We start from the raw sequence: 23,290 nt of genomic DNA, 5'->3' as shown, positions 1-23,290 counted from the left end.
TTTTTTTTTTTTTTGCCACTCTACCTGTCAGAGAATGCCTCCTCTCCCGAAAGAAGGTTCGATTCCCACTGCCCCTGTTGGACGGGACACCTTCCGACTTGGCTGGGTTGTTTGGGGGCTTGACTTTAAGGTGCCCATGCCATTTTTATATATTAATAGAGGGGCACCTGGGTGGCGCAGTCGGTTAAGCGTCCGACTTCAGCCAGGTCACGATCTCGCGGTCCGTGAGTTCGAGCCCCGCGTCAGGCTCTGGGCTGATGGCTCGGAGCCTGGAGCCTGTTTCCGATTCTGTGTCTCCCTCTCTCTCTGCCCCTCCCCCGTTCATGCTCTGTCTCTCTCTGTCCCAAAAATAAATAAATGTTGAAAAAAAAATTAAAAAAAAAATTATATATTAATAGAAACGACCGTGAAGACCGTGTGTTGTTAGTGCCCCGAGGCGTGGGCAACAGCTGAGTGTGAATGCCCCCCCCCGCCCCCCACCCCCCGCTTTCCTCATTGCCTTCCACACCTTCCGCTCCGGCCCCCACAAGGTCTGACGCGGGCGAGGCTTGTAGAGGGGTGGGGGCATCTCACTCCCAGCCCCCCAGGGAATTTTGGGGAGGGCCCAAGCCCACACCGACTAAATCTAAATCACCAGCTGGGCTGCCCAGAAAAAATCAGTTTTGAAAACATTTTCAAAGCCCCCCCCCCCCCCATGAATGAGAAGGAAGGCCTCCCTTGAACAATGACTGGAGCCCAGACCCGCTGGATTTAGTCCCAGCTCCCAGGTGGCCCCGAGTTTCCCCTTTCCCTGCTACCCCAGGCTCCCAACAATTCATATTTCCTTTTTGCCCACCATGGTGTTTCATTCCTTTACTCCTTTGAACGTGCTGATCCAATTGCCTGTATTTTGAACCTCACCTTTTCATAAATTCTATTCATTCTTCGTTCTGTCTTTGATGGAAAACCTTTTTAGGTGCTCTCCTGCCTCCGGGATGGCCTGTCTACAGGACCTGGCATACAATGGGCACTCAATCAAATGCTATTAAAATAGCATTGAACTGTGTGAGAACGCAGCCAGGCTACATCGATTAACATAGCGGAAGAAGCATGATTTTCTCAAATACCGTGAGAGTTGCGGAAAATGAAAGCATCTACCTCTTTGTTAATTAAAGATAAGAAATTGAATATTTCTTAAAACGGGTCTGTGAGATTGCCCACATTTATCTTCCAGATGTGCCTTCTCCACCTCAAAGCCCTGTAGGCCATCTGGAATTCTCTCCTGTGCCTTTAAATCTAGCACAGGGCCCGCAGCTCAGCCGGGGGGCCTCGGTTCCTCGTCCTGTGACATCAGCCCAGCCGTGTCTTAGGAGACAATTAACCTAAGGAAAAGTTTCTGTGTGGGGAACACGTACCTCCGCCCACTGGATTAACCGCGTGGGGCTGAACTTGCCAGGACGAGAAGCATTGGGTTTCAAACGCGGTAACAAAGACAGAAACAAATTCGCACGTCAGCGAAGACAAAGCCAGGTTTGTTCAGACGTCTGTATGTTCCAGTTGTGTCTCCTGGGAGAAGCTTACTCTCCGCAGCAAAATAGCAAAGGCCTGGGAAGGGGGGGCTCAGGTGAATGAGGCTGTCTGCTAATTTACCAATTAGCTTCAGGGACTTAAATTTTAGTCGCCCTGCGCGCAAACCTTGATGCTTCTCTTTGCGCCAGATGCTTTCGCAAATCAAACCCTGCAGACAGGAGTAAGTTTTCTCTTGGGGATGCATTTTATGCGCTGTTATATTACCTTCTACATCACGGCTGACGTCTCGGGGTTCCATAGATCAGGTAACCCAGGACTCGCTCTGCCAGGGTAGGACGAAGGCGGCCCGTCAATGCAATTCCAACATTTAGTGAACTTAGCTCCGGCTCTAACTGGAGTCTGAAGTCCCAGAGGCAAGAATTGTCTGCACTTTGTACCTACAGCGGTCGCTACAGGGCCAGGTGGATCGCAGGTGCGGAAAGAAATAGTCGTGACATCGTCGATGACGCATAGACGAACAAACGGAGGAGGCTGGCGGAGCAATTCGCTCCCAGAGCTTCTGTCCGCGGGAAACGCAAGCTAGTGCCGAGGTCGCACCCTTAGGTGTCTACAGGGCCCGGGAGGTAAAAATAAACCAGCGAGACGGATTGGGTGTAAGAAAAATCGGCTGCCAGAAATATCCTCAGTCTTGCCCTGGTTTTCCAGATGTGTTGTTGTAAGGTCGCGCTCGAATTATGCGTGATACGTAGAGATCGCGTTATCAACCCGAAATTGAAACATCGAAAGAAAGATTCTGCGAAGTAATCTGTCAGTACACTTTAAAATTCATATTTCATCCTGTATTTTTATGTCGCCCTCCCTTACGCTTTGGGGGAGGGCAGAGAAACCTGACAGCTTGGTTGTTTTTGTGTGTGTGCCTGTGCGTGTGTGCTTAGGTGACCATGTCAAGTCTTGCGTTCTGTGCTCAACCTGAAGCCCTTTTACAGGGAGTGACATTTAGTTTTATTTGGTTTCATAATGAAAACCAGCTGTTCCCAAATGTAGGCATTCTCCATGTGGAGAGATTCCCGTGCAGTGATTGGTTGTTTTTTTTTTGTTTTTGTTTTTGTTTTTTGTTTTTTGTTTTTGGTGAAAGTAGCTACTCTCGAGATATTTGTGATGTTTTGCTCTTTTTGCGTCCGGCCACGGGGGTCCATGGGCAGCTTTTAGCCAAACTTCGAGTGTTACGCCAGAGCGTGAATCAAACAGTCGTTTCGTAAAGTTTAAAACTGAGAATTATTATTTTTTTTGCTGTTCAGTCTTCAAATGTCTAATTTTGGAAATGTCTCACTTTCGTTTCAGTAGTTGGATTTCGGGGAAGGAAACTGGGATCTATCACTCCTTACGAAGTTACACACGCGAGCAGCTTTGGAGAGTCTGAGGTTTTAGGGACCGGTCAGTGGTCCCTAAAGGCTAAATCTGTCTTCGCTGTTTGCTGTTGAAATGTGGTGACATTTTTCTTTGGATTGCATCGGCGTCTTTATTTTTTCCACCAATTAATAAAAGTCACCAGGACAAAGCCAACCCCTCTGAGCTCCATGTTATGGCCCGCTGCCACGTGGAGTCCAATAAATATGAAGTGTCTGTGACATTAGGCCTATAGGCAGACAGTGTTCATGTTGTTGCATTTAAAAAAAATTTTTTTAAATGTTTATTTATTTTTGGGAGAGTGAGAGAGAAAAAGCGTGAGCGGGGGAGGGACAGAGAGAGAGGGAGACACAGATTCTGAAGCAGGCTCCAGGCTCTGAATGCTCAGCACAGGGCCCAACACAGGGCTCGAACTCACGAACTGTGAGATCATGACCTGAGCCGAAGTCAGACGCTTAACCTTCTGAGCCATCCCAGTGCCCTGCATTGTTGCATTTTTAAAGTTTTAGTTCTCTGCGGATGAATGAGTTAACTAACAAATGTCTAAATGCAATGCCCTTGCAAACTGTTACCATCTTGGATCTAAGTACTAGGCAAGTCCAGCGTTGACTGTGAACATTCCAGAATCTGGGTCTGTCTGCACTCCAGCTTACTAATTTGGACCAGTGCACATTAACCTTTTCCACATTTCAACACTGATCTCAATACATATAATACGTCATGTCCTGATATCACAGGCATGATACGCTATGTCCAAAAGTTTTTATCACACTTTGGCCATTTCAAAATTCTAACCGAAAGCATGAAGAAATACAGCTTTCTGTGTTCTCATCAGTTATGAGAGGAAACACCACGAACTATCTAATTTCTAGCGACTTGTTCTACAAGGTCTCAGCCTTGTAAGCATTCTGAGCAAATTGTTTCTGGTTACACTTACGTTTGTAAACACCAGCTTCTGTCTCATACACTGCTGTTGTCTGTAGGTGTTTTTATAAATCTGAAAAGGTTTTGATGCCTGATCAGATTTTTTTTTTCACTTAATTATAATTTTTTTTTTTTCTCACAGCAACCTTACTTGCTCTACTCAGGTTATAAATAAGCAAGTTGAGCTTTCATTTTTTATTTCACTTGGCTTTTTGTTGTTGTTAAATCGTATTTTATTCCAGGAGAACTTACCCTGCCTCGTGGAAACCAAAATAAAGGCTGTGGCTCACATTTTCCCCTCCTCCCTCAGGATCCTGACCGACCCTGGTGCCGCCCTGTATGGCCCCGTGTGACGTGATCGCCCCTTCTCTTGGAATTTGTGAGTATATCGAGTCATCTCTCAATGGCCATTGTCTCCCGATCTGATGGTCTCACCATACATGAATAATGATAAAATAATAAACCATATATTTAAAAGCAATGTAGGTCTAGAAGCACCTGGGTGGCTCCGTCAGTAAAGCGTCTGACTCTTGATTCGGCTCAGGTCATGATCAGCAGGGTCATGGGATCGAGCCCCATCTCAGCATGGAGCCTGCTTGGGATTCTCTCTCTCTCTCTCTCTCTCTCTCTCTCTCTCTCTCTCTCTCTCTTATTTTCTCTCCCTCCCTCCCTGTGCCTCTCTCCCTGCTTGTGCTCTCTCTCCCTCTCTCTCAAAATAAGTAAAACTTTAAAAAAGTAAATAAGAAATAAAAACAATGTAGGTCTAGATGTCACATGAAAAGGGATACAAATTCATACCTTAGCAACTAGGTGTACATCCAAGTCTTGAACTGCAAATAATTTTATTTTTGTAAAAATGTTTTGCAAGATTTATTTAAATTTCCTAAAGATGAAATTTTAAAATTTCATCGTAACAAATAATTTTCAATAAATATGTTTTCTTTTTTTGTTTTCTGGAATAAATATATTGATGCTGATTTATAATTAATCACTTTAGAAGGAGAATGAACTTTTGGAAAGGTTAATTTGTCAGTTTTTCTTACATTTTACTTTATGTTTGTAATGAAAATGTGTTTAAATTGTATATACCTTAAGTGAAAATATATTTTATTTTTAATCCATTAGATCATTGCTGCAAGGCAAATTATGTAAATACAGATTTTAATGATTCAGAAGTGATTTCACTGAAATAAAGCCAACAAAACAAGTCTGATGGAATGAAGAAAAAGTCATTTATAAATTATTTATGTTCTTTATATTATTGCCCATCCAAGGGTCATCGGTGCAGCAACGCATGTGTAATAATAATTAATTAAATTCAGTTGCCACTGGTATTTTGATGACTTTGTCTCAGATAGAGACCATAGCTTTACTCTGATTTATTTTATTTTATTCTGTCTTATTTTGTTTTATTTTATTTTATTTTACTCTTTGCTTTGCTTTGCTTTGCTTTTCTTTGCTTTTAATTTAAATCTAAGTTAGTTAACAGGTAGTGTAGTATTGGTTTCAGGAGTACAACTTAGTGATTCACCACTTACATAGGACACCCAGTGCTCATCCCAACAAGCACCCTCCTCAATGCCCAGCCCCCATTTAGCCCATCCCCCCACCCACCTACCGACCAGCAGCCCTCAGTTTGTTCTCAGGATTTAAGAGTCTCTAAGGTTTGCCTCCCTCTCTGTGTTTATCTTATTTTTGCTTCCCCGGGTTGTTAAAGTAGAAATGTAGAACATATATTCTTTCAAAGTTTGCTTGATGTACGATTTCTTCACCGGTGCTCCTGCCCCAGCCTTGTGGTTGTGGGGAGCAGGCCGCCCACACCCCAACTTCCCTTCTCAGTGTGCTGAGCCTCCTCCGGTCGTCCACCCAGGCCTCTGGGAGGCATGCCCTTTCGTGTCAGTCTTCACGCAGTGACCTCTCCGTTCCTTGCCTTAGCTTCAGTGTCACCTCCATGGGACACTCTTCCCCGGATCCAGACTCTACAGGATTACTCTATTTCACGTTCCTTACATTTTGTATCACGACCCAATATTTTGTAATCTACAACTTTGTTTATTTTCCTTCTCTTCTATCACTAGAATAGAAAAATACCCTCGACTGGGGCGCCTGGGTGGCTCAGTCGGTTGAGCGTCCGACTTCGGCTCAGGTCATGATCTCACAGTCTGTGGGTTCGAGCCCCGTGTCAGGTTCTGTGCTGACAGCTGGGAGCCTGGAGCCTGCTTTGGAGTCTGTGTCTCCCTCTCTCTCTGCCCCTCCCCTGCTCGTGCTGTATCTCTCTCTGTCTCTCAATAATAAATAAACGTTAGAAAAAATTTTATATAAAAAAAATAAAATAAATTACCTTGAGCTACAGAAATAACGTGGGATAAATCCCCCAAACACAAGTTTGAAAAGCAAGTTAGAGAAAGATATGTATGGTGTATGGCAGGGTTTATTAAAAGGCTAAGAAAGATGCAGAACAATGTGAAACTGATGGACCCATACGTCGGCAAGTAGGGTCCGTTTTTTAAGAAATTCCTAGGATGATTAACCTCGATTTCCTAAAAGTGGTTATTTCTCGAAAGGGAGAGTTGTAAGGATTAAGTACAGAAAACAAGAGCTTCACTCCTATCCTTGAGGCTTTGTTTAAATGTTACCTTTAATGGATTTCATTCTCTGTGTTTTTCTGTGTCCTTGAAATCCTTTGCCATTTAAAAGAGGTAAGTTTTCAGTGTGTTTTTGGAGGTGCCACAGAGCTTCATGATGATTTTTTGTGAATCTTCTGGGCTTTTCGCATTTTCTGGCAGGTGTCCTCTTCATTTGCCTCTAACTCCATCTCAATAACTAAGAATACAAAGAAAACGTGAGAGCCATCTGGGGCTTCTTAGCACTTTAATGAAGAAATTTGTCCCTGCCATCTTGGGTATTACTGAGTCCTATTTAAGTTCTTCCACTTTCAGAAAAGTTCTCAACACTCTTCTTATCCCCCTCCTCAGGGCTCATCCATTAATCCATTTGCTGATTTATGCAGTGAGGATCGGTTGAGCACCCTTGAGAAAGGCGGGGATGTGGGGCGCGTGTTACTCTGGGACACACTCTTTGTACCCTGGTCCCCCGTCTCTCTCACTTTCAGGTCTGAAATTAAAATATTACTTCTGCTGTGTGGATGGCAGGTTTATTTCAGATAAGTGAAAGGATGCCACAGTTAGAATATCTTTCATTTTTATCTCCTCAGCCCGTTTCAAGATGTATGATTTCACTTCCTCAAAGTCCCCCCCTCCCACCCCGCCACCACCAGGCAGTGTGAACAGGGACATGTACAGAGTCACACAGGAATGGACTGGTGAGCGGGGGGGTGGCTGGCACTCATGAGGCCAGCTCCAGCTGCCTTGAATCTCCAGAGAATCTTGAAGACTTCTTATGATTTATGACAGTTGGAGTTTCTGGGGGATGCGGAATGTGTCTACCTTTTGCCCACATGCGTCAGTCCGTCCATTCCATTATTCAGGTTTTTATTTCCCGGTGACTTTCTGTTTCATGTTGTTGGGTACGCGGCTGGCTTGAGACATGTAGATGATTGGATTCACCTTCCCTTGTCTGGTTTCCAATCTGCTTTCAACCAGCTCCAAGTACATCCTTTGGCTGTATTTTTAGCTCTCAAAAATGTGGCAAAGGAACGCTCACTTTAAAAAAGAGTCACCCAGATTCCAGTTATTCCTAAATTCTTAATTAAATTCTCCCACCCAACCCCACAGAAGACGCTCCGTGGAGTAAGCCGTACAAGCCTTCATAAAGAGCGTTTGCATCCTCTCCCCATAGCTTAGTGAGACACTCGTGCACGAATTAGATGGAGCCCGCGAAATTACAGTTTCAGGAGGGGCGAGGGATGATTCAAGTCAAAGACTTTCTTATCATTCACGTGTGAAAAGAAACAAAACTTTTCAGGACTAAATTGGCTGGAGGGAAATGTCATGCCGGCATGTGTAAAATGGCAGGGGACAGCTGGCTAGAAGAAGGCATGAATCCGAAACCAGCCTCACCTCCCCGTTGTGGCAACTGCCACCAGAACGCTTATAAATAGCTCTCTCTGTTTCCCAGCTCCGTCAGGAATAGCAGTGGGTATTTACATGAAAGTCACCACTGTGTCCATCTCGGAAGCAGACCCAATGGCTTCCTCAGAGAAAGAGGAAGACCCCCCTAGAGATGGGGGTCTCGTGGCCAGGGAGCACCGTGGCTGTGTCAGAACCTCAATATTAGGTTTGTGTGGGGAAAGAGGCCCTCTGGGGCTCAGGACGAGGGCTCCGGTGGCGTAACGGCTCAGCGTGCAAACTGTACAGCCTCCAGTTACCCAGCAGAGATGACTAAATGTAATCCGGGGTTCAGAAAACCAGAGTCCCACAGCAGCCTGTGAGCCCAGCTGTGAGTTAGCCTGAGATTTCTTTAGGTCCCTCCGCTATTGTTTTCCTCCTTTTAGAGATCTGGGCCAGGTGGTCCCCACGGGACGTTCAGACCATATTCCGAACGCCGGTGCCAACTGCAGCTTTTGAGTTCAGCTAAACCCTGGAACCACTCTTCTAAAGCCGGAGGCATCTTTGTTGTTAGGGAAGCAACATGGAGCCTCCAGATATTTCCAATCCATTGGACTGTACCCTCTTTGATGCGTGAAGCTGCGGCTAGCCTGTCACTCATTTCCTTCTAACCCTAAATACGTACTAACAGTAAGTGCTCAGTAAACGCTTGTCAAACAAATGAATGGCCTTTTCTCTTACCTTTGCCCAGGACCCAGAACATCACCACTGTTCCCAAGAGGGAGGCCCACCGGGTGGGCTGGGGAAGGAGCTTCTGTTGGGTGCACGGTTGGCTCAATTTGCAGCCATGCTGACTTCAGGGACGGAGAGGAACAAGCTTCCGGAAGGAGGAGTCGGTGGAAGGCAGAGACTGGCATCACTCACTGATTACAATGCAGCTCCAGCAAGTGAAACACAAAGAAGGCTGGATGTGGGGCCCACTGAAGCCTGAAATCATCCCATTACCACACCGGAAGTCACCAGGAAGTACGAGTGCGTTTCGTCTCAAGATGGCGACGGCACAAAGCACAGCAGTATAGCTTCCGAGCCCACCGTGGGCTGGTAGGAAGGCTGGAAACCTGGGTTGTGGGCAGTGAGCAGTTCTTTCCATGAATCTGTGGTCATTCCCTTTGACGACGTTGGCCCATTTGCCGTGCGAAAGGGTGAAGCGCGTGAAGGAGGTGACGCCCGGGGTTCTCCCATCGTTAATGTCCTCTGGTTGCAATTCGTCCTTCCCCTGATTTCTTGTGGAAGCCTGCAGAAGAAAGGTGACCCAGGCTGGCATGCCCACCTCGCACCTCTTTTCCCTGCTGGTGGTTCCCACCTCCCCCTGCACATCCATTAAAGCTCGGTGTTGGAAACTGCTGAGCAAAAGCAGCTGTTTGCTTTGCTGACTTCCCTTCCTTTGGGCTGTCGACATATGTACTGCTTGCCATTGCTCTGGGCGGAACGTTTATGTTTGATTAACTCGGTTTTAAAACACGCCATCCGTGGAGGCACTAATTCTACTGGATTTATCTGCCACGTCAGTAGCTTCCGATGAATAACGCGGCTCTTAGAAAGTTTAGAGGCTGTGTCCGAAATGTGGCAAGAAGAGAAAAGGCAATTAGATAAGGTTTTTATGTGCTATGACCCACACCACAGGTTGGGGTAGAAATCATTCCGCGGGAGTGCTTTTAAGTGGTGTTATTCAAGGAAGAGAACCCATCTGTATTCAGATGCTGACCAATTATGTTTTCACTCAGTTTATCTTTCTTAGATTTTTAAATACTTTTCTATTAAAAAAAAAAAACTTTTAAAATGTAGTTTTATGATGTCTCAAGGACTACTGCTGGGCCCGAAGCTAGAATGGAGCACCCAGAATACATTTAAATGAATTACAAAGTGTATTATACTCTGAAAATCAGCATTAAAATGCACATTAATTTTTGCAGCTCTTAAATACTTTGCTGCAGAACTGCCTCCATTCTATAATTGAAACAGCTCTTCAGATGCAATTTAGTTGCTGATTGGTTTTTAAGTATTTTTTAAAAGCTAACAGCTCAGATAAAAAAAGGTGGTGTACCCTTGAGTTTTAAATAGGAACACAGATGTCATCGCGTGGGGACGCATTAGGCCACTGGAAGCCCCACTCATTTCCTACAGAGAAAGGGTACTCCTCCCTGTCACGCTGTTAACTGTTCAGGAGAACACAGAGTTGGCTCGACCTCAAATAGAAGCTCTTGGTTACGAGGGAGTTCTCCTCTGAGTGAATTTATTAACTCCGCTCTCTGATTCAGACATTCCAAGACTTGCTTCCCTGGTCTTCTGTTACCTCCCGGCTTGTCAGTTTCAAGAAATGTCAACCAGGAAAAGAGCAGGCGAAACACCAAAGCGGGTCTACATTTGCCAGCAGGGCGATGTCTCCAGGTAAGAACCCGGAAGAGGCTGGAACGAACTCAAGGCCCAAGTCCAGCATTGGAAGACGTGCCGATTTTATTTTATTTTTTTTGCTAACGCCGGACAGCAAAAAGGATATTGCAGGGGGGCTGTATCCCCATAGCAACACACAATAACTTCAAGATAAAAAAAAAATCTAGGGATTCTTAGCTGTGTGTCTGCCTCCTTGGAACTAATAAGTCGGTTTTGACCTTGTTACGGGGATAATGGCAGGTGCCAGAGAAAGAATGGCAGAAACGATTCTTTTTTTTTTTTTAATTTTTTTTAACGTTATTTATTTATTTATTTATTTATTTTTGAGACAGAGAGAGACAGAGCATGAACAGGGGAGGGTCAGCGAGAGGGAGACACAGAATCTGAAACAGGCTCCAGGCTCTGAGCTGTCAGCACAGAGCCCGACACGGGGCTCGAACCCACGGACCGTGAGATCATGACCTGAGCCGAAGTCGGACGGTTCACCGACTGAGCCCCCCAGGTACCCCAAGAGTGTCTCTTTTTAAAATAAGTGTCAGGAGGCCGTAAGGGAAGGGGGGGGGGGGTTTATGAACATCGTCATCAGAGAAACTGTGAACTTTTTCAAAAAACTTCCAGCCAGCTGCAAACCCTCAGCCTGGGCTTAACTCTGTCTTCATCATGACACCTGACTCAACGGCCTCCTTTACCTTTGAAAGGAGCCCAGGAGACTGGGCGAGTTTCAGTTCCTCATTTGTGTATTACCCCAACCAATTCCAGTCAATTCAGTGTCAATCCCTGTGTGACATAGAGGACAGCTGCACTCATAGCTTTTCGCCTACATAACCCTTCCCCCACCCTTCGTCTTCCTCAGGACATGAGTCCGACTTCTACCTGAGTGTGTGTCTTCGGAAGCACAATTCTAATTGCCGAAAAAAAAGTGCCTGTTGGCTGAAATGTTCCATAAATTCTTTCTTGGTCAACACAGACATACCGCTGGGATGTTTTAAGGTGGACGTGTCAAATAATAATGCTTAAAAACCAAAAAGCACTAGGAGGAGGTAAAGTGCATGGCTATTGGAGAGTTCTAGAGATTGAGATGTGGAAGAGGGGGCCAGTGAGCTCACAGAAGGGAAGCCTCCCAAGTCTCTGGAAACCTCCGGTTACCCCATTAAATCGGTTTGTAGACCGCCTAGGGCCAAGGTCCGGCCGCCCCAAGATGGACCATTTGGTATAAAGAGTTATTTTGAGTTAAAAGCCATCAAGACCCAGCAGATTCAGGAAAAGCTCTTCACCTTTCGCTCAACTGCCTGAAAGGAATTTAGACAGAGGACCCGCTCCAGGAAGAGAGCTACCATCACAGATAGCTGCATGATGATAGGAAGCAGGTATGCTGGACAGAGAGGAGCCTAGCAAGGCCACTTGGATCAAGGTCTCTTTGCCCCGTGGTTTCTGCGTGACCCAGCAAACATTCGTTTACCGACCATTGACTCTTTTTCATTTTCCCCTGAATTGCATTTTTTTCTCTTTAAAGTGCCAGACCCCTACTCCCTTCTCCTTCGTTCAGAATGACGTATATCCTTCTTCGTGCCCGACTGTCTTGGGAATGTCCACATCTGTGTGGGTTCCCAGTAGAGATGCTGTTCGATTGGATTTTCTCCTTGAATCTGTCTCGTGTCAATTCGATTCTTAGTCCAACTAGAATAGGACCTTGAGGGGAGAGGAATTTTCCTCCCTGACTTCAGAAATACATCCAGATTCAAAGGGTAATTGCGCGCTGTGAATTCTGTGTCTCTGTTTGGGATCCCAGGCAAAAGTTGAGAAGGTAAACTGTGAGAGTGGGGGAAAGCCTGCTGTTTGTACTTTGTTCTTACTTCTAGCTTTCTGGGAGGGAGGATAAAATGTAGTAATAACAACATCTGACTACCATCTATTGTCTGCTTAACTGAATGCCCAGCAATGAGCCTCATACTTTATTTTCATTTTAATCTCCGCAAAACCCTATGAGGTAGATACTATAAAGATCTCCTTTCATAAATGGGGAAACTGAGGCTTAAAGAGGTTAAGCAATGTGCTCGATCTCGGATAGTAGCTACATATTGCACTATCTGTGATAGCAGCATATGGTCTAACATGACTTTAACTTAAAGAACGTTATATATAATTCATAGATTGCTGAAAATTCATGACAAACTGTATCTCCCTGTGTTTCCTTCACATGAACTATCGTCTACTGAAAGCCATGGCTTGTTAAGAGAAGTCATCCAAGTATGAAGCAGAGAAGGGAGAACAGCTTTCGGGTAATAGATTTCTCTTTTTTCTGTTTGTGATAGGTAGGGCAACGTCTAGTCTCCTCATCTTATGAAAAGAAAGTTACACTAAGAAAAATGTGCTCCTGAGTCCATTAAGAAAAAAGAAAAACTCACCACTGATTAAAGATCTCATGAAGAGGTGCAGAAATGAATCACCTTCAAGTGTGTGATTGTTTAATTCTCTGAAACAGATCATTATCTAAATGATACTCTCAAAATTTGCATAAAATATGCAGAGACACCAACGGCCTCTCCTCCGTGAAAAGCTCAAAGGAAGTTTGAAAAATGAGCACGCTATCGCCTCTTTTCCTTGCAAATATATTGATGGCACCTGGAGAATGAATTTGAAACAATTCCCCCAATTTCTAGGTAGGAGCTTGCTTCTCCGGCTGAAATTCTCCAAATCAGGTTGCTTTCTCTCTCCTGATGCTGCAGGGCTCGTAAGTCTGAAAACATCAACTAATCAAAAAACGGGAACAAAAGGGAGATGTGCAAACGGTGGGGATAAGGAGGCTGAGGGATCTTCATAAAAAGATCTCCTTTAAAAACAAACAACCCCCCCAAAAAAAGACCTCTTCTTTCCTGATGGAGGACCCCAAGAGTGCTGATGGACAAACGCCAGTACTGGGACCGTGGGAGGTAATATACCCCAGAAAGTGCTAGAAGACTACGTGATAAGGATTTCCCAGAGCTGTGGTCCCTCATGCTGAGCTCAGGTACCCCCCTTCGGATCTGCCGTGTGTTGTCTGCAGCTAACAAGCGTTGGGCGGAGACGTGGAACCCCGCAGAATCCCGGGGTGGGGGGGAGTGGCTAGCTGTCGGAGTCCCCAGCCTCCAGAGCCAGGCGAGGCTGGGGAGACATCTCCAAGGAGCAGAGAGGAGGCAGAGCAGAAGTGATTAGCCCAGGGGAGGGAGGAGCCGGAGGACGCCCCAACATCTGCAGCCAGGATCTGAGTTCAGAGAATCTTGGAAAGTCTGTTTTCTATGCATGATAGGGCATTCATGGGTTAGCACAGTTTGAAAGGTTTCAAAGCTCAGTGTGTAGCTGGACTAAAATAGATCCGTGCAGCAAGATTGCCATCCTGGCTTTGAAAAGAGGGACAGAAAAGAAGAAAAAAAAAAAAAGACGAAAGAAAGGAGAGGAGGAAGGGTACCCTCACCAGGGATGTCCAAATGAAGTAAGCCCTAGCCCCACCTGCTGCCGCATCCAGACGGTTCCAAGGATGATATATGCTCTCTCTGTTGTGTGTAAGATGCACTAGGAATTTGGCTTTCTGCAAATCTAAGAGATTCCTTATGTCGCTATCCGTGGTTTCCTTTCCAGCCTGCCTGCTGGCACCTCGCAGAGAGCTTTCCAAAACCACCTGCGGCCTGGGTGAAGTTCACACTCGACGCGTGTGGGGTTAGCATTTTCTGTTTGTTTCTTTTCTTTTAAAATTCCTCAGTCGAGTGTGGATTAGACTTGCATTGAGAAATGCTGGTATTGGCTTATGGGGGTCTTTTTAAACACCTGCCTTGATTACTTTTTTGGGGGGGAGATGTTTTCGGTCCCTTGTTTTTCTTTTTTTAAGTTTTGCGTGGAATGTCAAATCCCAGCCTCGGGAGCTGGAGCAAGGAACCTCCCAAGGAGAAACCCAGATTGAGGCTAGGGCTATTTCTGTGTTTTACAACTTCTAAGGTGTGCACCCCCCCCACCCCCCACTTAATGTGGCAGAAAGCAGGCTGCAACTTACACGGCCTGGGCCTTCAGTGGCGGCGGGACCGGGCAGCGGGTCCCAGGGACGCCACCTCCACTGCTACTCACGCCAGCCCGTTCACACCTCTCCTTATCTCGGCCACTTCCACCCCGTTCTGTGAATTGCAGCAACCATTTGTGTTTAATGGTGTCATGGGTGCTTAGAATGTCTCCGAGACGACACTATGATTTGGCATGAAGACGAGAAGCTATCCGGTGCAGAGAAAGACAGAAGGAGGCACACATTTGGTATCAGGCAAACAATTATTTGTCGCTACAGGGAAGGCTGCGATTCCTTATGTTCTCCCGAAACAGCAGGCATGTGCTTGGGAATCTAAAGGAAGGCCCCTATGTGCAGAGAGAACAGGACTCCCATCCCTGCCCGAGACGATGCCAGGGGCCACCTGTTACACTGTTATGCCCAGAATTCGTGATCCCCAAAGACCACTAGGGAGCCGAGTCCGATGCAAAAGCAAAGAGCCTTTATTCGAGCTAGCTCGGGCTCAATCCCCTACCTGCACCGACGCAGCGGTGAGATACCAGGGAAAGAGAACGAGTTTCCAAAAGACAAAGGTTTTATTGGGGCCTGGGGGCAGTTGGTGAGGTAATGGCTATGGCCTCAGCCGATTGGCTGGGGAAGGGTCCTGGGGAAGGGTCCGAGTCCTGTTAGGCAGGTGAGGGAGGGTTTACTCAAGGGGAGGAGGTGTGGTCAAGGTGAAGGACACAGAACAAGATGGAGTCGGCTGGCGTAGGCCCGCCCTTTCAACACCTTCCAAGCTAGCGCGTCGTCCGAAAAAAATGCCCAGACAATAGTGGCAGGACTGTTTTGTTTTGTTTTGTTTTGTCTTTAAACAAAAACTGTGTCATTGTTGCTTTTCGTTTTTATTTCTTTTTCAGAGTTTCTTTCTTTATTTTGGGAGAGAGGGAGAGAGCTTGAGCAGGGGAGGGGCAGAGAGAGGGAGAGAGAGAATCCCAAGCAGGCTCCGTGCTGACAGTGCGGGGCGACCACGGGGCTCAATCCCACAAACCTCGAGATCATGACCTGGCCTGAAATCAAGATATCGAGTTGGATGCTTAACCGACTGAGCCACCCAAACACCCCTCGTGGATGCTTTTAATGGCACCCATGATGCTGTCATGATGGCCTGTCGATGACAGAGTTAAGAAGCCATATAAAAGCATCATTTCCTGAATGTGAAGAAATTTTTAGAAACTTCTGTGTATGCAGTACTTTTCTTCTTAGTACCGAATAAAGTACTTATATGCAGGTCTTACAATCAACTGGTATCTAAGATTCGAGGGAACCACAGTATATCAAGTCTCTGCTAGCCAACACAGGGAGGGAGACTTGCATCCTGGCCACTCAGATGTTCTGGGTGTTAGAGACAAGCTAGAGTCCATGGCGGGGCCGATGCTTTCACAGACAACCAATTTATAAAGATCCGCAACGTAAAATACTGTAAAAACGGAGTAGCGTGTTTCCCCAAATAAGTAACTTTACCTCTTCAGACATTAGATTCCCTGTATATATCACATAAAGGCGTGAGACAAAAAATGGATTCCAAGGGCCCATCTGAACTACCGCTGGAAGCAGGATGAAATTCGAACAGCGGGGCCCAAATCAAGGATGGACAGACACAGGGGCGCCTGGGGGGCTCAGTCAGTTAAGCGTCCGACTTGGGCTCAGGTCACGATCTCGCAGTTCGTGGCTTCGAGCCCCGCGTCGGGCTCTCTGCTGACAGCTCGGAGCCTGGAGCCCGCTTCGGCTTCTGTGTCTCCCTCCCTCTCTGCCCCCTCCCCCGTTCATGCTCCGTCTCTGTCTCAAAAATAAATCACGCCAGGACTGTTGTCAGTCATTCGCTCAGCTTGTGTCGCGTGCGTGCATCCCCGTGACACCGAGATGACAGCATAGACGTGGCATGCCCGGGGCCGTGTCTGCCCTCTTGGAACTAGAGGCCGGGGCAGCAGTGGCTTTTATTGCTTCTGTGGGGACGGGGCAGCCACCAGCTCTTTCAGAGTCCGAATCTTACTTTGAACTGAAATTAGTGCCCAACCCTTAGAAACAGGCAAGTGAAAGCCCTGAGGCTCCATGCTGCTCTCTGCCCGCCACCCCCTGCCATCCCTGGAGTAACACAGAGCCTCTGATGGATCAGAGAAATGCCTGGGACACCGTGTTGTTTCTTCTCGATGAGTCCCCAGGGAGCGGCGTCCAAGAAGGATCTGACATCAGAGCCCGCGAGTGGATGTGAAGGTGGCGATGCTGGAAGTCATCGGGGTCCCAGTGTTTCGGGTACCGGCTGGGACAAACCCAACTCACTCCCTCTAGCCAGAGCAAAGCAGCCACCACCTCTGATGGGATTATGCTAATCAGTGGCTCCAGACTCGCCTGGTGTTTGAACAAACAGGGGAACAATGAAGAAGTCTGGATTCTGGGAGAGGCTCCAGCTAAGCCTGTTGGCAAATTTAGGTGTTAAGTGAGACCTTTCACTGGCAACAAGGAGGGCAATTTGCATTTAATGGCCTTTAGAAGGGATTCTTTTTTCTCCCCCTCTGTAGGGTAGTCTTTCATTTTTGATGATGCCAAATCCTTTCTATTATGTTTAAAGGAACAGAAAGAACCCTTTGTTTTTTGTTTAGAGGGCGTTGCCCTCCCCGGGGAGGGTTTTTGATAGGCACAGCTGGCCGGGAGATGACTCCGGCTTTCTCCTTGGGGATCAGGACCCAGGAAAAGGTCCCTGGCTGAATGGGTGGCGAATGTCAATGACTCGAGTCAATGACTCCAATGAGTAAAAAAACCAAAAACACAACAAATAAAACACAAACCAATAACACAACAACAACAACAACAAAACCCAAAAGCAAATTGTCTAGGTTTTTTTTTTCTGTACGATGACAGATGAAATGAGCCATAATCACTCCTCCTGTTCTCCCTCCTCTCCTCTCTTCTCGCTCCTATGATAGCTGCCGTCGAATCCGCAACGGCTGCTTTGATCTTCCTGGATATCGTAGTATGAAACATGGCTGTGACCGATGGAAACGAGACCCGTGGTGGGGAGATGTCACACTAACACTTGCTGCTAACGACATCTTCTGGGCTCTTAGGGGGAGAGGATGCCGCAGACAGCATCCCCGCCAGTGCTTTCCTCCATGGAGAGCACCCACTAATTCTTTAGTGTTCTCTCCTCTCCCGGAGACAGCAGTCGAAGGAGCGAACACAATACATGTGCACGCTTTGTTAAAAGCGATGCTATTTGTGGGTGTGTGCATTTGATCTCATGAGTGTGTGTGTGTGTGTGTGTACATGTTGAAGACTTTCAAAGATGATACGCCAAAAAGGGATTGAGGAAGAGGGAGGTAATTGTGATTCCGTTACACCAGTAGGTGTCTACCATAGACACATATCTCAATAACTAAAAGCTAATATAAAAAAGAAACGGTGGGACCCCAAGCACATTTTAGAGAAAGCTTGACCTTGTTGACTGTGAAATATGTAATCACCCAGGACAGTGCGTTCTGGAAGCCCCAGTTCCACATAGGGCCTGAGGAAGTGAGAATCACGGACCCGGGACGCTGAACCTACTCTGTGCCGGACCCCACAATCACCCCTCTGAGCCGGTACACGCCCGAGGCTCATTGTCTAGACGGAGAAATTATGGTTTCTGATTTTGTATTAAGTGCCTGATGTTTCATGTGTTAATTAAACTGACCCGTAAGGACGGGTCAGAGCTATTTTCAGGTACAGGAAACAACATTAGGCAAGGCCTTATCCAGTCTTCCGCTGACACTTTGTGCATGGAGCAAAGGCCATCAAATACTTAACTGTAAGAGTGGTGGGTCTTTTTAAAAAACAAAATTTTTTTTTAATGTTTATTTAGTTTTGACAGAGACAGACAGAGCATGAGCGGGGGAGGGGCAGAGAGAGGGAGGCACAGAATCCGAAACAGGCTCCAGGCTCTGAGCTGTCAGCTCAGAGCCCGACACGGGGCTCGAACTCACAGACCGTGAGATCATGACCTGAGCCGAAGTCGGACGCTCAACCGACTGACCCACCCAGGCGGCCCGTGGTGGGTCTTTCTGATGTGGTTTGGAGTGGTGGGGTTCGGAGCTGAAGGTCGAGAAAGAATTCTCGAGAGGTCTTCCTTGCAAAAATGTGTTACATTAAAGCGTGGGGACAGGACCCGTGGGCAGAAAGAGCTGCACTGGGGTTGTGACGAGTGACTGATGACATAAGATTTTCTATCTCATGGAGGGGAGGGTGACGTGAAGGCTCCAGGAAATTGAGTCTATAGGTTTCCGGAGATTGCTTTTTTCTTCTGAATCATTAAGACGCTTGCAGACTGATGGAGACTCACGTCCCACAGGACGTGATCTGTACCACTTGATGCTTTGTTTTTCCTCCAGCAAAGCGTTAACATTAAGACAACTGGGCCTTCCTGGAGGAATGTCACGAGGCTGTCTCTTGGACTTGTCAATGGGCCGTAAGTTGTAAGGAAATTTAATTTTCCATTTCCCTTTGTTTTCCGCGTCATTTTTGTTGGGAAAAAGAAAGGGGGGGGGGGGTGCGTCCAAAGCTCTCAATTTTCCATTGCACGTTATCTGTTTGGTCTCATCTGGTGTGGCATGAGGTCCCTTGAAATCTCTGTTCAAATATCTTTCTCTAAATTATTTTGCAGAGCTGCGTTTTGTGTAAGGGATAGGGAAAGGCCTTTTGAAGAAACAGATTCACTCTAAATCTGTATCAAAGACCAACGTAATCAGAGGTTGTGACTAGAGGGCTCTTAGGGCAACCGGAGATAAGCACTGGAAAATTGTTTAGAAATACGATATTGACCAGAGGAGTGAGTAGAAACTTGGATATTGGCCTGGGAAAAAGAAATGAGCAATCCCTACACAAAAAAGCACAGGCAGGCGACTGTCTGGCCAACGGAGACCCATGGAAATCAGACTCAGATACGGAATACTCAGGTGGGGGGCGGGGGGAGGACACTCCCTCCACGGCTTTCTTGCGTCTGCTCCCAGCCCATGGAAGGAAGGGCTTAGAGACTAGGATGTGGAGAGAGGAGAGAGGGCCAGCTGACTCTCTGAAACCAACCAAAGTGCTGCCTACAAAGGGACACAGGGATTTGACACTGCGTGACTTAGGGGAACTCTAGCAGCTAGCAGTCTCTCTCTCTCTCTCCCTCTTTTTAAAATGTTTATTATTTATTTTTTAGAGAGCGAGATCATCAGCGGGGGAGGGGCAGAGGAGAGCAGGAGACAGAATCCCAGGCAGGCTCCATGCTGCCACGCACAGAGCCCGACGGAATCCAACCCATGAACCGTGAGATCATGACCGGAGCCGAAACCACGAGTCTGACGCTCAACTGACTGAGCCGCCCGGGGCGCCGCAGCAGCTAGGGATCTCTAAAGGACAAAAGAAAATCAGGAGATTTAAGGCTTTCTCTTTAGGGCCCTGTCAAGGGTTAAAAGAAAGAGGTAACTTGGAACAGAGCCAGCCACATGATGCGTGGGACCCAGTGCAAAATGAAAACGCAGGGCCCCTTGTTCAAAAAGCAGAAGAAAGGGTCATTAGAGGCACTAAAACGTAAAGCTGTTTCTTTCCCTCCACGGCCTCTCTCTCTCTCTCTCTCTCTCTCCACTTCTCATGATTTGGTTTTTAATTTGCTCTTTAATGTTGATCTAAGTAAAGAAAAATTAAAAATTTAAATTATGAGCGTCGGTGTTCATCGTCATATTGCGCATGCCAGTTTGAATGCAAATATCAGTGCGTTTAATTCACGTGCAGCCTCAGGAAGGCTACGCAGTTCATATTTCATAGCTTATACATTCATGTGGGTCTTTTTTTTTTTTTTTTCTTCTTGACAAAACAGTATGAGGGGGGAGAAAGGCAGTCCTTGACGTCGGGGAACCGGATTTGACGCTCACAGCTTCGGCCTCCGTGTTCTTGCAAACGGATCGGACACTTAGGCTTAAGCCCTGCGTTCTCCTGTCGGCTGAACAATCTCACGGAACGTGTCCGGAGACCGGGTCCCCGCGCGGCCCACAAAATACTTGCTGAATGAGCGACGCTACGTCTTTGCCTATGACAGCCGTAGCCTCACTCGACCTGGCCCTTCTGATGAAAAAGATTTATTAGGAGACCCGCTCACGGAACTGCCCCTGCTTTGTGACCACATCCGATCTAGAACAAGCCTCATTCCTTAGATGCTCCCCCAAGTCACCCAACCAGAGCCCCAGTCCTGTAACGGGGCCTGACACCCTCTTACTAAGGCTGCCCGGGATTCCCACGGCCGATGCGAATTCCTCGCCGTGACGGGGGTTAAACCCGCCTTGTTCTGATGCAGTTGTGTTCCTGCGAGGCTTGCGGCCCCTGACTGACTCGACTGCTTTTATTGCGCTTCTCGCTATGCCCATGGTCCATGGGCACGATCCGCCCGTAGCCTCGGATGGGTGGCAAAGCGGGGAAGGAAAAGGACGTCTGGGAGCCTGTCCGTCCCTCCCTTCTGTGGCGTCACCCGTGGGCCCGACATGAGTAGGGAAGGAGACGATGGGGTTCTTCCGTTGCTCTGTTTTTCACAGTTTTCCTTCTGTGTTAGGGGCCAAGTTCTTTTTCACACAGGAGGGATGGCCTCTCGGGGGCAGTCAGCATCTCTGTTTACTCGGTCCCAGATGTGACACAGTGGCTTTGCCCTCACTTTGCGTCCCACCGAACCCTACAAATTATGGATCAGCAGGTATTCTGTGCTCTGGGGGCCCCCTGAACGCTACAGGTCAATGGATGACTGGATGGTGGACGTGCCCAGCGGGCGACTATTTTCTGCTCACGTGCACGCTCCGTTGTCCCCTCAGGCCTCATTTACAGAACGCCAGTTCAAAGACAACGTTAGTAAGAACACCAGGACAGCGACAACAGATCAGCAAACCAAGCAGGGGGCCCTTCCGCATGGGCCCCATGCCAATGCACGGGTGTATGTCCATGAGGATGGCCCTGCCCAGCAATGAACTTAAGAGCGGTGACAGAGACCCTTGGTAGTGCTTAGTGAATTGAACCCGAATACTTATCCCTAACCTTTTGTTCAACTTGTCACACCCGAGGGCTATAAAACAATCCCATCAATGACGTGGAAGAAAGGATCCCTGGGACAGCCTGTCTTGTTCCGGAAGGTCCCAGCTCATCCCACCCCATTGTGAGAATCCCTGTCCTAAAAAAATTCTTTGATTTTTTTTTTTTTAAGTTTAACTGTGATAACATTTTATTTGTGGTACTTTTAAGTGTGGAAGAATTATGGTCGAGATCTAGTTTCAAAGCGATAGCCTAAGTATCTTAAATAAGTGACAGACCATGTTCTACAACTCCCTTGAAGAAATAATTCCATTTTTACCAAAGACAGAAAGGAAGACAATTTTGATGATAGCCTGTGAGATCTCCTCGCTTTCCGTGAAGAATGTCTCCCTCAGAACACATTCTTGACGTGTGGCAAGATTCTCCACGTCAAAGCCCGCTCTCTTGGCCACGTGCTCATCGATTCTGTAACTCCGGGTCAGCACCAACCAATAGAAATAGCGCAGGAGTCACAGAGGTAATCTTGAGTTTTTCGGGAGCCACATTTAGTTTAAAAGTTAAAGGAAACAGGTGAACTTCACATAAATATTTTTTAAATGGATTTTTAAAAAAAAAAATTTTTTTTTTCAACGTTTATTTATTTTTGGGACAGAGAGAGACAGAGCATGAACAGGGGAGGGGCAGAGAGAGAGGGAGACACAGAATCGGAAACAGGCTCCAGGCTCCGAGCCATCAGCCCAGAGCCCGACGCGGGGCTCGAACTCACGGACCGCGAGATCGTGACCTGGCTGAAGTCGGACGCCCAACCGACTGTGCCACCCAGGCGCCCCAAATGGATTTTTTTTAAAAAGCGTTTATTTTTTTATTTTGAGAGAGAGAAAGCAAGCGTGAGCAGGGGAGAGGCAGAGAGAGAGGGAGGGAGAGAATCCCAAGCAGGCTCTGGGCTGTCAACGCAGAGCCTGACACGGGACTTGAACCCACGAGCCACGAGATCATGTCCTGAGCCGAAGTCAGACGCTTCACCGACTGAGCCACCCAGGCGCCCCATATAAATATTTGATGTCAACCAGCGTACCCTAAATATTATCTTTTCAACATGTAACTGATACAAAAATCATGAATGAGACAGGAACCTTCTACGACATTCTATCTGGTGTGGATTTCACTCAAGCACACCTTTGCTCGTCTGTCACGTTTCGGATGCTTGGAAACCACACGTGGCCAGCAGCTACCCACAATGAACAGAGCTCTCCACGTTCAGGTGTCCCGGCCACACGGCCTGAATAAAGCGACAGCCATCATGGTGGCTCCCAGAGAGAAATGGTTGCTCGGATTCTGGGACGATGGTCTGGCAATTCAGTTTCGGTACTGTTAGATACACGGCCGTTGAGCAGACTAAGCTAAGACTCTAACGTAAGGTTCGACCCCCAAAGTCAATGTGATTTGAGAGCAAGAAGTGAACACAAGGCGAATACCTCAACTAGCCCTCGGGGCCAAGGTTAGGGAACACGGAAGCGGTTTGAACATTAGAGGAGACCCAGTAAACCCAAGGAGACAGACCATTTCTGCCCCATGGCCTCGATTGCTCAACGAATCATTTTTTCTTCTTGGGGGGGGGGGGATTGTGCTCTTTCCCCGACAGTGATTGTTGGCACCTGTTTGGCCCCTTTCGCTGAGAGCGGAGTCTGGATCTCCCAACCTGGTCATCTTGGAGCTGGGGACGGGGACAGCGTGGAGCTGGGGATGTGGAGCCGGTGAAGTCTCCGGTGCTTCAAGCAGAGAACTAAGTCCCCATCGTGCAACGGCGTCCAATTTCCATGGGAAAATTACTCTGCAGGAAAATGACACTGAGCCTGCTCTCTGTTTTGCCAGTCGATTATCCAGGCTCTCGGGTCCTGGCTTA

The 23,290-nt window shown here is 47.2% G+C and overlaps 1 long non-coding RNA gene across 1 annotated transcript; it reads left to right on the top strand.

Annotated features, from left to right (window-relative positions):
• The first annotated feature begins 1,421 nt into the window (after nt 1-1,421).
• On the top strand, nt 1,422-12,575 carry LOC125169563 (uncharacterized). The gene is made up of 3 exons (XR_007153726.1): nt 1,422-1,509; nt 4,151-4,219; nt 12,518-12,575. It is a non-coding gene; the product is annotated as an uncharacterized LOC125169563 (long non-coding RNA).
• The last annotated feature ends 10,715 nt before the right edge of the window (nt 12,576-23,290 follow it).

Source organism: Prionailurus viverrinus, chromosome B4 (genome assembly GCF_022837055.1).
Source record: "Prionailurus viverrinus isolate Anna chromosome B4, UM_Priviv_1.0, whole genome shotgun sequence".
NCBI lineage: Eukaryota > Metazoa > Chordata > Mammalia > Carnivora > Felidae > Prionailurus > Prionailurus viverrinus.
Note: the sequence above shows the minus strand (reverse complement) of the source record. Positions and strands in the feature narration are given on the sequence as shown.